The sequence below is a fragment of the Eptatretus burgeri genome, chromosome 5, assembly GCF_056783735.1.
Source record: "Eptatretus burgeri isolate ZD-2024b chromosome 5, Ebu_testis_v1, whole genome shotgun sequence".
Lineage (NCBI taxonomy): Eukaryota > Metazoa > Chordata > Myxini > Myxiniformes > Myxinidae > Eptatretus > Eptatretus burgeri.
Window position 1 is genome coordinate 84,743,934 of NC_140965.1, and position 17,121 is coordinate 84,761,054.

General features: G+C 38.9%; 1 protein-coding gene, 1 long non-coding RNA gene and 1 pseudogene across 13 annotated transcripts in view; 2 read left to right on the plus strand and 1 right to left on the minus strand.

Annotated features, from left to right (window-relative positions):
* LOC147026873 (caspase-7-like) overlaps positions 1–17,121 on the plus strand; it is a 120,091-nt gene that overhangs the window by 17,518 nt on the left and 85,452 nt on the right. For 11 of the 12 annotated variants that reach the window (XM_085882745.1, XM_085882740.1, XM_085882742.1 and 8 more), the window contains exon 4: positions 10,176–10,268. The exons of the other annotated variant lie outside the window; for it this stretch is intronic. The gene's annotated coding sequence lies outside the window, so the exon portion shown is untranslated. The remainder of the gene's footprint in view (positions 1–10,175; positions 10,269–17,121) is intronic. 12 annotated transcript variants of the gene reach the window in all.
* On the plus strand, positions 6,244–6,384 carry LOC147026874 (signal recognition particle RNA; annotated as a pseudogene).
* LOC147026875 (uncharacterized) lies at positions 7,953–9,467 on the minus strand. The gene is made up of 3 exons (XR_015058542.1): positions 8,583–9,467; positions 8,289–8,477; positions 7,953–8,156 (listed from the first exon to the last, which is right to left on the minus strand). It is a non-coding gene; the product is annotated as an uncharacterized LOC147026875 (long non-coding RNA).

A 17,121-nucleotide genomic window follows, 5' to 3' on the forward strand; every position in this document is an offset into this window, starting at 1 on the left:
TTTCCAATAAATAAATATGATGGTTATTGTGAGGAAACACGAGTTGGGAAAATATAAAATAATTACATGGGATGGGATGTTCCTTTCCCCACACTACAAGAGTGAAGGTATGTATCTTGGTGGAGGATACGATGAACCTAAGAGACAGAGGAGTGTAGTACATCAGCTTAGAGGAAATGGGATAATTGATACTCTAATGGGTATCGGTTCAACTATTCTGAAACATAAAGACCGAATTGGTTCAACTCCTTCTGCTGTGGGAAATGTAGCAGGTGCTGTAAAGAGCATAAAAGATGCCCAAAAGGAATCTCATAAATTATAAGCAATTAAATAAATTAAAAAGGTAAAACTCAGTTGTCTCCCCAAGAACGACAGAAAATAATTCAAATACTTGGGTCAGGGTTTCAAAAGTTTTAACATCTTTTTTCCTAAATAAATACAAGTATGGAAGCAATTGATAGTATCTATGATTTGGATGATACTATTATCATCTCCAACTCCACTAAAAAAGAGGATTACTTCAAGGTAAATGCAATAACTGGAACAGACTGGAATGCAAATGGTACAAAAAGTTTTGAAATAAATAATCAACAAACCTATTTGAATCTATCCGAAAGTTTCTTGTTGTGTAAATTTAAATTCACTAAGGCTGGGAATAACACAGACGCTACACTCATAAATGATTTCTTCTGGAAAATGTTTGATGGTGTTCGTTTGTACATTGGAACACAAGAAGTTGAAGCGGTTGATTATGTCTCTGCTGTATCTGAAATGATGAAATTTGCACTATATACATTCAGTGATATAATGGGAAAGGGGGCTGTCAAAGGTTTTATTCCTGATATGTCAACGGGAACAACCACAGACCCTGGATATACTCAAAGGAAAGGAACGTATACTGATGATACAAAAGCAGTTAATAGTTTTACTGTGGCAGTTCCTCTTAAAGGTATATTTGGATTTTGTGATCATGATAAAGTTCTGTATGGTCTTAAAATTAGATTTCACCTACAAAGGAATGATAATGAAAATAGATTACTTTTTGGAGTTGCTGGTGCTTTTGGTGATCAGAATAAATTTGTAATTGATGAAATGAGTTGGTATATTGGTGAATATACTCCTAATCTTAAAACAGAAGAGATGTTGAATAGAAGACTTAACTCAAAGAAACCACTCAGTGTATCATACCTCAAAAGAAGATGTCAACACATTAAACTAAACCAAACCACGTACACGTGGAATTTGGGTGTTCTGGAAGGAAAGCCACGATATCTGTGGATCATTTTTTTTAAACCAGATGGCGATACTGCTTCTGATAAGAATAATGCATTGAGTGAAAATGCTAAGGTGACATCTTCGTGTTCTATCAACTTCGTGACATCTATCAACTTCGTGTTTCTCTCGATGGAACATTTTATCCACGAGATAGATTGGAAATTAATTGGGGAAAAAATGATTATGCTGAAGCATACAAACTAGTCTTACCAAAAGGTGTGTGAAAGTAATGGAAATAAAGAACCTATTTTGGATATGACAGCATTTAAAAGTTTGTATACAATCTATGCATTTGACCTGAGTGCTCAAAAGGAAACTATAAAGTCTAATCAAGTGGATACTTCCCTATACATTGAAAGAGGAGAGAGTGAAGAAGTTGATACATATTGTTTGCTTTTGGAAGCAACAGAATAACATTAATACAGATAATGGTGTGATGATTAGTCTCACATAATTTTTTGTGAAATAAATGAGTGGTAAAGTACCAACCGGGGTATATGTTAATCAAATCAATCTTCATCAACTATCATCTTGTGTTCAAAATCAAAAGCCTTGTACGATTAACGTGAATACAATTCAGAGAAAAGGAGCAGTAAGAATTGATGTATTGCTCACAAGAGAACAGGTTAAAATCTTGAATGATACTGGCTCACCTAAAATTAAAATGACAAAACCAATGTTGAAAAAATATTCAATAAGAGAGACGAGTGGACAATTTCTCCCATTTCTAATTCCTTTATTTGCTGGTTGAAGTGCGGTTGGAGCATTGACGGGTGGAATTTCAACAGCGGTGAAAACTGCCAACGAAAGGAAGGCTCAACTCTGGCCTCAAAAAGAATTGGAAAGACATAACAAAGAGTTGGAGAAACAAATTAGTGGAAGTGGTGTAATTGTAGATTTTGCTGAAAAACTTGAAGATCTGCCTGATAAAGCGAGATTGTTAGTTGGAGATATGCTTCTATCGCAGTACATGTGTGTAAATGTACATGTGCGTAAATGAGAGGGAGGGTGGTGGTATGATGCGGTTGCAAGGTGTTGAGGTGGGGAAGGTGGATGGGTTTAAATACTTGGGATCAACTGTCCAAAGTAACGGAGAGTGTGGGAGAGAAGTGAAAAAGAGAGTGCAGGCAGGATGGAATGGTTGGAGAAGAGTTGCAGGAGTGATTTGTGACAGAAGGGTAGCTGCAAGAGTGAAGGGGAAAGTATATAAGACTGTAGTGAGACCAGCTATGTTGTATGGTTTGGAGGTGGTGGCACTCACAAAAAGACCGGAAGCAGAGCTGGAGGTGGCAGAGTTAAAGATGCAATTCTCGTTGAGAGTGACGAGGATGGATAGGATAAGAAATGAGTATATTAGAGGGACAGTGCAGGTCGGACGGTTTGGAGACAAAGTGAGAGAGGCGAGATTGAAATGGTTTGGACATGTGCACAGGAGGGAAGTGGAGTATATCGAGAGAAGGATGTTGAAGATGGAGCCGCCAGGCAGGAGGAGAAGAGGAAGGCCAAAGAAGAGGTTCATGGATACGGTGAGGACGGACATGCGGGTGGTTGGAGTGTCAATGGAAGATGTGGAGGATAGAGCGAAATGGAGACGGTTGATCCGCTGTGGCGACCCCTAACGGGAGCTCGCTGAAAGAAGAAGAAGACGAAGAAGAAGAAAAAGATTCTTTCTTCTATCGCACAAGCAGGTGTAAAATTAACGAAAAGGGGTAATGGAATATATCTTTTTAATAAATAAATGAGCATTGATGAGTGATTTAAAGAATTTGAAAAGAATACAACATCAAATTTACAACTTGTCAAATATTGTAGGAAATTAAAAATTCATAATGTGGTTATTTGTATGAGAGATGAATTAACAAACGTGCCTAAACATTCAAAGAATATTATTATGAACTTAGAAGATAACTAGCAAAGTACCCGCCCATGGGCGGGTACAGTTATCTGTTGAATGGCGTTGGTCCCGTCTCGATCGGATGAAATTGAGAAATTGATGTTATCCGGTGACCTTGACCCTGTGACCTTTGACCTTGACCTTGACCTTGATCCCCTTATGTCCGTTCCCAAGGATCACATATGCCAAGTTTCATCTCATTCTTTCCAATGGTTTGGCCATCTATAAAGGACAAACAAACATGAAAAATTGACGTTTTAGTCCATTTATGACATCATAACTCGAAAACCGGAAGTCGGAAGTGAATGTCGTCAATGATCTGTGTCATTTAATTTTGATTATCTGTCGAATTGCATTGGTCTCGTCTCGATCGGATGAAATTGAGAAATTGAAGTTACCTGGTGACCTTGACCCCGTGACCTTTGACCTTGAACTTGACCCCCCCCCCCATGTCCGTTCTCATGTCCCAAGGATCACTCATGTCAAGTTTCATCTCATTCCATCCAACGGTTCGGCCGCCTATAAAGGACGAACAAACAAACAAACACACGTACAAACAAACATATTCTATTTTTTTAGTATAGTAGATAATGGGAACGGTTCTCATTGGGTTTGTATTTTTAATAGTCAAGACAAATATTATTTTGATAGTTTTGGTCTTCCACCACCTGTTGAAGTCATAAAATTCTTACAGAATGGTGTTTATCAAACATTTCAAGTCCAATAATTAAATTCCAAGTGTTGTGGTCGATTATGTCTATGTGTGTTATTTCAACTCAACAAAAATAAAAATTTTTATGACATTTTTAATCTAATATATATGACTTATGTTGGTAAAGATGGTTCTATCATTGGTGTATCCCACGAACTGGATATTGATTTATCAAATTATTACACAAAGGCACAGGCTGAACGACATAAATATAATATAACCAAAAATATTAATATGAAAAATGCTTATAAATTAAAAAATTATCCAACCCCGACTGACGCGAATGACTTGGTGAGATTAAGTGATTTATCACAATATATAACCTTAAATAAAACGGCCGTGTATTCCAAAGATACAGAAGTGTTGATTTTATCTCCAGGTCATACAGAATTCACAGTTCGAATTAAAATAAATTTTTATAAAGAAGGGCGTATCGTTTGTATGAGAATAGAACAATGGGGGTATGATATGAATGATTTAGGGTATAATTGGTCATTTAAAATTGACCGAGAAGACCTGGAACAATTAAATCAGTCTCGTAAGGAAGAATATTATCCACTTGGTATCGAGAATGAGTTTTGTGGGGCCACGATTAGTAAACAACAAATAAAAGAATTTAATAAGGGTAAATATAATAATGGTTTTGCCCTAGTTTATATCATGAAAACAGAAAAAACAGGATTATATATAATAAGTAAGGAAATACAAAATGATTTTACTCTGGGAAGATGGGGAGGTGTTTCGTGTCGTAATATTATTGTAACATATATTTCTAATACATAAATGACGGCAAGAAGGCTTCAAGAAAATTATCATTTCTGTGTCCAAGCATACCTTCAAGAAAAGGGTATTCGGTATTTTAATAAATATGTTCTACAACATAAGAATGAGGTATTTTCAATAAAAGATTGGCATTATGCTCATGTTGATAAACCAACAACTTTGGATTTAATTAGAATGTTAAATAAAGAAAAAATTATAAAGTTAAGAAAACGTAAGGCTCTTTTTGAAATTCAAAATTAAATTTTATTGGTTTCCTGTTGTAAAAAAATTGATTTGAATACAGGAATAACAAGAAATCCTGATGAATATATGTATGATATTCTATGGGGTGTAAGCGATTCAAGGATAGTAAGGGACGAGGAAGGAGTTGAAGGGAGAGAAGAGGAGGAAAAGGAGAAGAAAGAGAAGGAGGAAAGAGAGAAGAGAGAGAAGGAGAGGGAGAAAAGAGAAGGAGAAAGAGGGAGAAGAGAGCGAGGGAGGAAAGAGAAGGAGAAAGAGGGAGAAGAGAGCGAAGGAGGAAAGAGAGAGGGAGGAAAGGGAGGAAAGAGCGAGAATGAATAAATATCAAAATATGGAAAACAGTGAGATTAAAAAAAGATTGGAGGTATTACAGAAAATAACTCAACCCACCGAGGAGGAAAACAAAGAATTGACAAGTCTATTTGCAATATTTTCGATAAGACTATTGTCATCGGCAAGATATTGATTTTATTTCAAGTTTTTCATTTTTTTCTTAAATAAATGGAGGAGAGAGTGAAGGCATTTCTAAGGATTCTTTATGTTTTAAAAATTAAGATTCAAATGTGCATGTTGGAAACTAAAAAGGTTTTTGCACTTTGTAGGAATTTTTCTCATAAATAGAGGAGTTATTGTCTCAAATGTAAAAAGAAAACTAAGACTAAAAATATTTCATATTGTAAAAGGAAAAATAACAGGGTTATACAAAAAGGTCTTTGTTCGGTGTGTGGTTCAAAAAAAAATCAATTTATCTCCAAACACAAACTCGGAGGAGATATACAAAAGTTTTTATCAGGAAGTAAATTTACAACTACTGGAATACCAGGGGAATTACATCTACCAGGGTACTCTTTCTTTGTTCCAGGCACAAACTTGGATAAAAGATTAGATGAGGCAGACAATCCTTAATCATGGAGTGAGCCCATCAATCGAGTTGATGAAGTGTGCATGAGACACGATATTGATTATGGGAATACCACAACTTTGGAAGAAAAGCATGAAGCCGATAGAGAAATGTTGTATAATTTGTCTCTGATACAAAATCCAACCTTGAGAGAAAAAGTTGGTCGGTTCATTGTGAAGAAGATGATCAGTGCTAAATTGAAACTTGGACTTGGAAATTCAAAAAACTTATAGGCTGTAATGATGTCATTAAGATTGAAGAGCAATTAGCTGATGAATTACATAAACCAATATTCACAAAGTTTCAGAGAAGGAAGGTTTATTCCAAGGAAGTTGATTATATCTGGTCTGCTGATTTGATTGAACTCAATAATGATAAAGGGTACAAGTATGCTTTAACCGTTATGGATTTGAGGAGTAGATACGCATGGGTTGTCCAACCGGGCGTAGTGGCGTGCGCCTGTAATCCGGCTACTCGGAGGCTTGGGTTGGAGGATCGCTTGAAGACGGGAGCCCTGCACTGGGCCGCGCTATGAGAGGGTGTAGGGCAGCCCGGAATCATGGTGAAACCCAATCCTTATCCCTGTGTCGTAAGAGGCGACCAGGGTTGCGTCAGGAAGGGCATCCGGCGTAAAACCTGTGCCAAGTCAGTATGCGGATCATAACGGATGATCCGCTGTGGCGACCCCTAACGGGAGCAGCCGAAAGACGAACAACAACAACAACATACGCATGGGTTGTCCCTTTAAAAAACAAAACAGGTAATACTCTTATGATAGCCTTTCAACAGATATTTAATAAAAGTAAGAGAAAACCTAAAAAATTGTGGACTGATGAGGGTAGAGTTTTATAACAAGACATTTATGAATTTTCTAAAAAATAACAGTATTAAATTATTCAGTACCTTTAATGAAGGCAAGGCCGTTGTTGTTGAACGTTTTAATCGTACCTTAAAAGAGAGACTATATTAAAAATCCACACAACTCAGTTCACAACATTGGTCATCTTTTATTCAGGATATTGTGGATAAGTATAATGACATGATTCACACGTCACCAAATATGAAACCATCAGAAACATTTACAAAATTAAAATATGAAAAAGAGATTAATGTCAGAAAACCTAAGTTCAAAGTTGGTGATATCGTAAGAATATATAGGTGGAAATCTCATTTTGAAAAAGGTACAATTAAACGATGGACGAACGAACTTTTAAAAATTGTTGATGTAATAGATACGGTTCGTTGGACTTATAAGATATATGATTTGGAAGGGGAAGAGATTTTAGGTTCATTTTATTCACAGGAATTACAAAAGACAAAAATAAATTGAATTTTTTTTACTCCACCCCTTTTTGACTCCTCCCACACAAGCTCCACCCACACAAACCCCACCCACATAAACCCTACCCACACAAACCCCACCCCACACAAACCCCACCCCACCCAAGCTCCACACAAACCCCACCCCACATAAACCCTAACCACACAAACCCCACCCTACATAAACCCTACCCACACAAACCCCACCCCACACAAACCCCACCCCACCCAAGCTCCACACAAACCCCACCCCACACAAGCTCCACACACAAACCCCACTCCACACAAGCTCCACCCACATTCATCATATTCACGTAATTCGTGATTAGTCAATTAGTTAATTAGTTCCCCCGCACACAATATGTTTATTTAATTAAAAAATTAACCACCCATCCATACAAGCTCCACCCGCACATTCACCCATCCACATAAACGTCATGCACATAAACCATTCCCACAGAAATCCCCACCCACATAAACCCCTCCCATATAAGCCCCTCCCACATAAGCCCGTCCCACGCAAGCCCCTCCCACACAAGCCCCTCCCACACAAGCCCCACCCACATAAGCCCCTCCCACGTAAACCCCTCCCACACAAGCACCACCCACATAAACCCCACCCACACAAGCCCTCCCACACAAGCCCCTCCCACACAAGCCCCACCCCCCCCTCATCCCCTCTGTGCACCCCCCACCTTTGACCCACCACCTCCCTCATCCCACTCCCCACCCTTCCCCACACACACGGGGAGGGGGTGGGATCCCCACATACACACGGGGAGGGGAGGGGTGATGGGTCGTTGGGGGGGCGCACCTAACCCCCCTCCCCCCTCCCCTTCCCTAAATGTCCTTGATTCGCTTTTTGTTGTTAAGAATCAGATAATTGTAAGGAAAGCATTTATAATATTAAATATTCAGTTGTAAAAACAGATGATATATCCAAGCAGTCTGCTTCAGATGTCTTGAGTGCCAGGTCAGATTCCTGCAGACAATTAACTTGTGCACTTGGTTCATCCAGGCAGGTGTTTAAACTGAAAAATAAAAAAATAATGTGTTAAAACTCAGGAGACATATTGACAGGCAGAGACAGATATATAAGTGAACACAGAGACAAGCAGATATACATACACTCACACATGCACGTGCACGTGTGTGTTTCTCACCTTGAAGTCAGATCTTTCAAGATTATAGGAGATAACAACAATGTCTTCCAGTCGGTAATGATTTCTCTCATTTCTCCCCTGAAAATCCGAATCTCTTGTACAAAATCAGACATCTGTGCCCAGACATCGTGTAATTCGGATAATTCATTTTCAACATCGGCGATCAACGATGTTGTTATTGGAGACAATCTGTTGAAAAAAAAACAAAAACAAGATTTATTAGTCATACAGTGATTTAATTAATAATCAGTGGTTTCACTGTGATTCTCAGAAGAAGAACACAAACAAACTTACCGATATTGTAATGGATTCTCTTCTTCTTCAGACGAAAGATAGATCATGTTTCAATCGTTTCTCAATAGGACAAGATGAGAAAATTATAAAGCTTTCAGACAAAGTTTATGACTGACGGCTCGTTTATAAAACAACTTGAGGAAGTAAAATTGCGTAATGTTGGAATTTTTCAGGGCGTGTGTCCACACGGGGAAATGACGTTTCGGGCAAGACAGCTCATCTTGGGAAATGCGTGGGCGATTCATTCTCAAACACTTGTCCATTTTTAACACAAAATGAAAATGCTTTGAATGATTTTTGATAAAACTTATGTTTATTAGCCTGTTAGTGTTCTGATTTAAAATATAACCACGAGGCATTGTCTCTCACAGAATACTTCCTCATCTTCATGGCACGAACTGAAAACACTTAAAAACCTTCCCCATTCAGTGGCTCACCTTTGAGTGGAGTAAGAGTCAGAGGGGGAGAAAAAATCATTCTCCTCTTTTTATCCTAATGGGTTTCGAGTCAGAGAGTTCTCCCTATTAATTTGTATGAGGTTTTTTTGTTCTAAACGGTCTCGAGTCAGAGAGCTCTTCCTATACATTTGTATGGCAGAAAAGGGGTATCTTAAAAAATATAAAGATTCAAATGTTTTATTTTTAAATATTTTAGATTGGGATTATTGTGCAAAGAAAATTAAACTATTGAAGGAATTTTAGAATGAACAAATCTTTATAGGTTCAATGAGTGAGCTAAACAATATGCATTGGTTATTTGAAAAAGAGTGCCCCTAGGCTTACATGTTTCAGATATTTCTTTAGAATCACCTTTAACAAATGACATTACTACTTTACTACTTGAACAAATCTTTATCTTATTGCATTGGTTATTTGAAAAGTGTCCCAAGGTTAAAAAGGGGAGACAAATAAATATATCTTGGGACAAAAAGGGGGTTTACTTTTTAGGGAAAAAAAAAATATGAATCGCTGAAAATCCCCCATTCATTTCCATTGGGAAAAGTGAGCCAGAATCAGTATATTCACCCTACTACCGTGTCTTGTCATTGGTCGACAGATAAATGGCCGTAATTTGGGAACCGCTCGTCCGATTGATATCAAACCTCAAAGGCACATCCGTGGGGCCCCGGCAATATTCCTGGCAAGTTTCAATCCGATCGGACTGGCGGTCGCAGACAGACAGACAGACAGACACACACACACACACACACACACAGAGATTGCTGGAATTATAGATAGATAATTGGTAATTCGATGATACTGAATACAGATTAAAGATTATTTGGAAGGCCAATCTGTTTTGGGGAACAAGGGACATTTTTACTGGACAGATTGATTGCCTTCCAATACAAAAAAAAAGATATAAGGTCATTTAAAATGCAACTATATTATTAAAATAGAGACATGTTCAAGCACATAGATGTAATAATCATGTTCTATTTCAGTACATTTCTCATGAAAGGGTACTAACAATACATTGTGCTATAGACTAAAAACGTTTACTTTGTCAAGTTAATTATCAATCAAGTTTAATTGGTAACATTTTTATTTTTTATTTTTTATCACCCTGAAACCCACTATGCTAATTTTGCAGAAATTTGCATCGACAAAACCAAGGCATTTAAGATCATTGGTGTCTCCCGTGATGAAGCTGAGTCTTTGGGTCTCTCACTCTCACCGCAGGCAGGTCGGTGGTCATTCTGTCTTCTACTGTATCCTCTCCGGCCTCACCCCCTACTCTGTCTGTGATCTGTCCCCCCCCCCCCCCCATATTTATGCAGGGCACTCAAGGTTCACCAGCAACCCCCTTCTGGTGAAAGTACCAAAATCGAGAATCACTGCTCACATTCACTCTTTCAGTCCTCTTTTTCCCCACTTCTGGAACAAACTCCCACAATCTCTTCAATCCCACTCTTCTCTCCAGGTCTTCAAAACAGCTGTTCACCACCATCTCTTATCTTCCCCCATCCAAAACCATGATCTTTACTTTCTCCATTAATCCACCCCAAACCCACCTCCTTCAAATTCCCTGTTTTCCTTTCTGAAAGTCCCTGTGGTGTCCATCTTGTTTAAATCATGTACCCTGCCTCATCCCTCCCCCTTCCATAGATCTCCTAATGTTTCTGTTTCTCACTGTTTTGTGCATCCCTCTCCTACCCCTCTTGTCTCCTCCCCTTTTTATAGGTTCTGCGTGTTATAGTCCAGTATAAATTGACGTAAAAATAAATTAACCTAGACATTTGTGTTAACAGGCCAATTATTGTATTAAATCATCTATAGATGTCCACTCATCATGTACACAAAACCCCCAAAAAAATCAAGAATGGGCAAATAGGTTTTAATTGATTTAAAAAAAAAGGACCCAATGCCTTGTTTCAGCAATACATATGACAATAGTTGTAGGAAGACGGTACCGTTGCTACTATAAACAAATACATATCAAGGTTACTGGACCTGTTGGTACCTGCACAAATGGACTAACAAGAAGGTATGTATGAATGTTGAGATACAATGTTCTTGTAAAATACATATAAAGACCCAAGAAACATTATGCCCACACATAATGACGTAGTATCCTTGCAATTGAAAGAAAATGAGAGCAGTGCCAGCCTTGTGTATTTGACCTCTTAGGGCCTCAGCTCTGGATAAGTTGTGGTTGATGTTCATGGACTTTGTATCAACTGTGAGAATGTTCATCAGAGCAGAACGACTGGGTAACTGGAATTTGCATCTAAAGGCCACAGAAGACATGCTTCCACTATTTGCAGCTTCTGGTCACAACAACTATGCCAAGTTTGGTAGATTGTATCTACAAGATTGCCTAAATTTGTGTTCATGCCTGAAGGTACCCATGGAAGAGGGTATGTTCACAATTCGAAGAAACCCCAAAATGTTATGGAGTGGAACTTGGAGTGACATGATAATCGAACAGTGTCTAATGAGAGCTGGGAAAACACAAGGAGGTCTGATCAACATCACCCACAAGGACACAGCCAGGACCAAATGGCTGCTCTCTGCCCATATTGTTGCACAGTACACTGATGCACTATGAATGCTCACCAACACATCTGCAGAGCCTACTGAGAAACACAGAGAGATAAATCCTGGAAGGATAAGACAAGACTTTCAGGATTTACAGACCTTCATCACCTTTCTGAGGAGTCACAATCCTTTCCAAGCAACCCAAGAAGATCAGTTGAAAAATATTGCCACTGATGTTGCAAATGACAAAGTCAATGTGGATGAAGCAGTCAGTCTTGGGAGCAAAGTTCAACATAAAATGACAGGAATGAAGTTCAGTGATGTTGTCCTGAAAAAAAATCTGATTAAGCCACCACTTTTGTGATCATGAAGAAGTCTGTATCTGTATCTGATGGAGTAGAGCTTAGAATGTCATAGGCGGAACTTTATCAAAGACTTTTGGCAATGGCTCTTGTCAGTGGTCCTCCATTGTTAAGCGTATTTTCATTCGAATTAGCAGCAGTGTCACCAGCTCTCTTCAATGGTGATGGATCAATGAGGAAATGTCAAAAGTCTACACTGGCAAAGTTTCTGTGAGACACGTATCACAATGAAGACTCACATGGACACACAACTGAAGCAGGAACAGTTATCGATGGATGTGCACTTCTACAACAGCTACCATGGCCAAAGATCGGTTCCATCCTCTATGTATGCAGAGCCTATATTGACAGTGTACTAAACAAGTCGGTGCCACACTATCCACTGTGTGTTGTCTTTGATAGCTATCGAACTTCCACTACCAAGGAGCCAGAACAAAAGAGACGAAAACTGCAGAAAGTTTCTGCACCAAACTTCGCTGTGAAGAACATGATGCCAGTTTCACCAGACAAGTCTTCATTTTTGGCAAATAAGCACAACAAACAAGCATTAATTGTACTCATGGCGAATCACCTGGAAGCTGATGAAATAATCATAGAGCATGCAGGGGAAGAGGGTGATGCTGATGTCATTGTTGCCAAACAAGCTATCCAAATGGCAGAGAACACAGAGCAAGTAGTTGTCATGGCAGACGACACAGATGTATTGGTGCTACTACTTCACCACAGCAAGCTAAACACCAACATTTTCATGAAGACAAAGAAACACCTGATATCCATCAATGACTGTAAACAAACTCTGGGTGCTGAAATGTGCAGGTTACTACCATTTGTACATGCCATGTCTGGGTGTGACACAACATCTGCAATGTTTGGTATGGGAAAAGTGAAGCACTTCAAGCTGCTACAGGCATCGGATACACTTAAAACATCTGCATCGACATTTGGAGACCTGTCAGCTTCCAAAGATACAATTGCAGCAGCAGGAGAACAGTTTCTAAGTTCTCTGTACAGCCATGTCAACAAGAAACGCCATCTTGATGAACTCAGGTATTTGTTTGCCATCTCCACAAAGTTTGTACCTGTTGAGAGGATGCCACCTACAAGTAGAGCATGCTATTTCCATTCTCTTCGAGTACACCACCAAGTATCCACATGGCTTCAGTTCAAGACTGTATTGGACAAACATGAGTATGGCTTTCAAACTGTGAACAGTATTGTTACACCTGTAATCACAGACAAGTGTGCTGCCCCAGAGAACCTCTTGAAGGAAATCAACTGTTCCTGTTCAACAAGTTCAAGACTATGTACCAACTGTAGCTGCTCTAAGAAGAGAATTCCATGCAGTATTCACTGCAAGTGTAAAGGGTACTGTTCAAACCCTTCCCCTGTTATCAATGCCGATATGGATGATGACTAGTAAGGAATGTGAATATGGTGAAGTGTACAAAAGTTTATTGTTTCCCTGTGTCGTTAGTTGAAGTTACACAAGATACTGATTTGCACAAGATACTGGTTGCCATATGTCTTCTATGAATAACATGAACACCTGTATTGCAAGTTTTCATGAATTAATGGATGAGGAGAGACACTTCAATTCACTATTATAATTATAGGTAAGTCGTGCCATAATATATCTCAGGGTATTTTGCCATAAGATATGAAATATATTTTAGAAGATGTTCATGGGACAATAAGTATTTAGAATATTGTTTTAGTATACATAATGAAAATATTGCAATAGTATGGTTACAATTGCTGTAGAGTATGAATATCTAATTATAAATTATAGACCAATCATATTTAAGTATTTAGACACTCTAACAGTGACTGTATTATTTCAAAACATGATATAGAAGGAAATGTGCAATTGATTATTCAAATGGTGGCCATCTTGGATTCATAATTAAATCAATAAATTAAATCGTACATCAATTAAAGATAATATATTATATTTCAAAGCTAATATATTATTGAAATAAATTGATATTATTCACATTGTTCAATTTGGAAACATCTTATTTCATCATACCACATAGGACAAATCTGTATGGTGGCCATCTTGGATTTATGTAAATAAGTAAATTTATTTACCAAAGTTGATATATTTTATACTCTTTTAGTATTTGAATATCAAATTTCAATAAGACATTACAGTTGGAAGCCATTATTAGCAGAAATAATTTGATTACCAAAGTACACATGTGTAAATATGGGTTTTGTACGAAAAGACACCCTATCAATGTAATCGGTCCAAAAAAAATAATTTGTCCAATCTTGATTTTTCTTGGGTTTTATGTCGTGACTAAATACACCCTTCTGTACTGTTTAACACAATAATTGGCCTGTTAACAGAAATGTCTGGGTCCAATGTAATTTCTACTGGACTATTAGCATTTATACGAACCTTGATATTGCATCCAAAAAAAGAAAAGATCTCTCCACAGCAACGCAGTTCAGCTCTTTTATTTTTTTTCTTCCCAGACATTTCTCAGTTAGTGAGGGGAGGGGGTCTGGCACTCTAATGTCCCAGAGGCGATTCAACTTAAATTCCACTCTGCTGAGAGCAAGTTGTTCACTTTAAACAAGCAGGGAGAATACATTTAATTTGACCTATTCTTCACAATTCAACCCTGATTGAAAAGGTCAAACCCATCCTTGGAATTAGTCACCATGACTCAGTTATTTCAATAATCCAGGTAAACTTCAGAACATCAGTCAAACACAGGAACCTTACCCCTCACAAGATGAAGATGAGAGCAGAACTGCATTCGTTTTCCACAGAGCATGTCAAGACAAACACAACCTTAATACTATAGACCAGAACTGGTAAGCACTCAAAACCAAACTCCTAGAAGTTAGAGACAAGTATACGCTGACAAAAATGAGCAGTACCAGATATGAGCATGACAAAAAGGGGAGATTAAAGATAAAATCAAACAAAAACAACGTCTCCACAACCGAGCCCGTAAGAGCGAGAATGAGCGAGACAAGGACAAATACAGAACAGCTCGATCAGAAGTCCAGAAATTACTCAGTTCTGCCAGATGGAGTTATATGAATGACAGAGTTGGTCGAAGCTTGACAGAAAAACCCAAGGCCTTCTGCAACTATGTAAAGAAATTAAAATGACACTCAATAGGTATTCAGCCACTCTGAGAGAGATCTGTGAGTCACAAGAAAGCTAACATGCTGGGGGGAGTCAGTTAGTCAGTTTTTACAAAGGAAGAGAACATTACGATACCAATCCTTCCATGATCCCCATACGTAAGCCACATGTTGTAGTTTATATTCAGGGCATCGAGAAGCTCTTGAAGAAACATTTCCAAGTAAAGCCACCGGTCCAGATGGTGTTCAAGCAGTTTTGCTGAAATAAATTGCATTCTAAGTGAGTGCAGTTCTTGCTCACATCTACAATAAATCCCTTCCATGAGGTCCTTCACCCCAACATTGGAAAGATGGTCCTATTGTCCCTATCTTAAAGAATGGTGACAAAACTAAAGCAGAGAATTACTATACCACTCTATCTCCATAACCAGCATAACCTGTAAGGTTTTGGAACATGATGTTTCTTGTCCTGTGGAACATCTTGATGACAACAACACATGAGCATTACTCAGCACGGTTTTAGATGAGGTCACTCATGCAAAACCCAACTTTTACTGACAACATATGTCCGCACAACTGCAATGAAGAGAAAGAAACAGATAGACATGGTGGTTTAGACTTTTCTAAAGCTTTTGATAAGTTGTCACACGCCCGACCTTTACTCAAACGCAATCACTATGAAATCTGCAGTCAACAACTTGCCTGGATTTGAGATTTTCTTTCAACCCATACCCAAACAGTTGTATTGGAAGGGTCAAGGTCATTTGCAGTCATTGATGCATCAGGCATCTTACAATGGACTGTGATTTGTTCCACTCTTTTTCTCTTTTACGTTAACGATCTCCCAGAAATGTCTCCATCAGTAAGACTCTTTGCAGACGACTGTGTCCTGTACAGATAAATTAACAGATGATGCAAGGAAGAATCAAGATGATATTGAAGCCTTACAGAAGAGGTAACAGACTTGGCTTATCAGTTATGTCATAATTAACCCCAACAAGTTTAACGTCTTGTGGTTCAAATTAACCCATAATCCATTAGTCACTGAATACTCCACAAACAACTTCCTCTCCAGCAGCGCAACTCTCACAAATACCTTGGAGTGCTCATCAGTGATGACTTTAAATGGACGATTTATGTTGACACAAGCTCGTGGAAGGCAAACGAGCAAATGGGATTTGTTCGCCGCAACACGAGAGAACTCCCTAAGTCCTTCAAGGAAATTGCCTACAAATCCCTAGTCAGACCTCATGTACAATACCACTCAAGTGTTTGGAAACCCCTCTTCAAATCAGACATCCAGAGTTTGGAGAAATTCCAACATCAAATGGCCAGGGTGTGTTCAGTTACCAAGCAGTTATCTTGCACTTGCCAAGCCAGCCTTTCCTTATAAACAGTTTCAAACAGAGTGCTTGATTGAGTGCTTAAGCAACTTAGCAGGCACTCTCAAGGTACTTGGCAACTGAACACAGAACACACCCCAGGTATGTCTGCAATAACTACTGAAAGACAAGCAGTTTCCATCACGATTCACGACTTGAAATGGCAAATTCTTCAGCAGAGGAAAAACACAAACTCTGAAATGTCATAATATGACCTTTTAATACTGTTACGGAAATGGCCCTTATTGGACTACTAAATATAGGATTAGCTCAGATCCCCCATTAAATGCCTGTTTCGCTAGGCTGTGTGGTAAAAGGGACGTTATATGTGTGTCAGGAGGTCGTTGTTTTATTGTTTGTGCGGTGGTGGAGGACCGAGAGATCCCTCTTATTCCTACCCCATCCCGGGATAGGCCCCTCCGAGTTGGCTGAGGGGGTGTGGCCTGGAGAGAGGGTGTGGCTAGAGGGAGGAAGTGATGGGGAGGAGTTTTGGTTGGTTTCGCCGGGAGAGGCGTGCTCGTGGAACGACAGAGAAAACGAGGACCTCAGGTTCAGGGGAGTTTGGCAGTTTGGAAGGCTGCGGGCGGTTGAGAGGCTGCTCGTGTGTCGAAGAAGCGAATGAAGCGAGCAAACGAAAGAGGAAATGAAGGCTTCGTGAAAAGGGTTGAGTGTGTGGAAATAGTCGGTCTCGAAGCGTGCTTGTGATTCA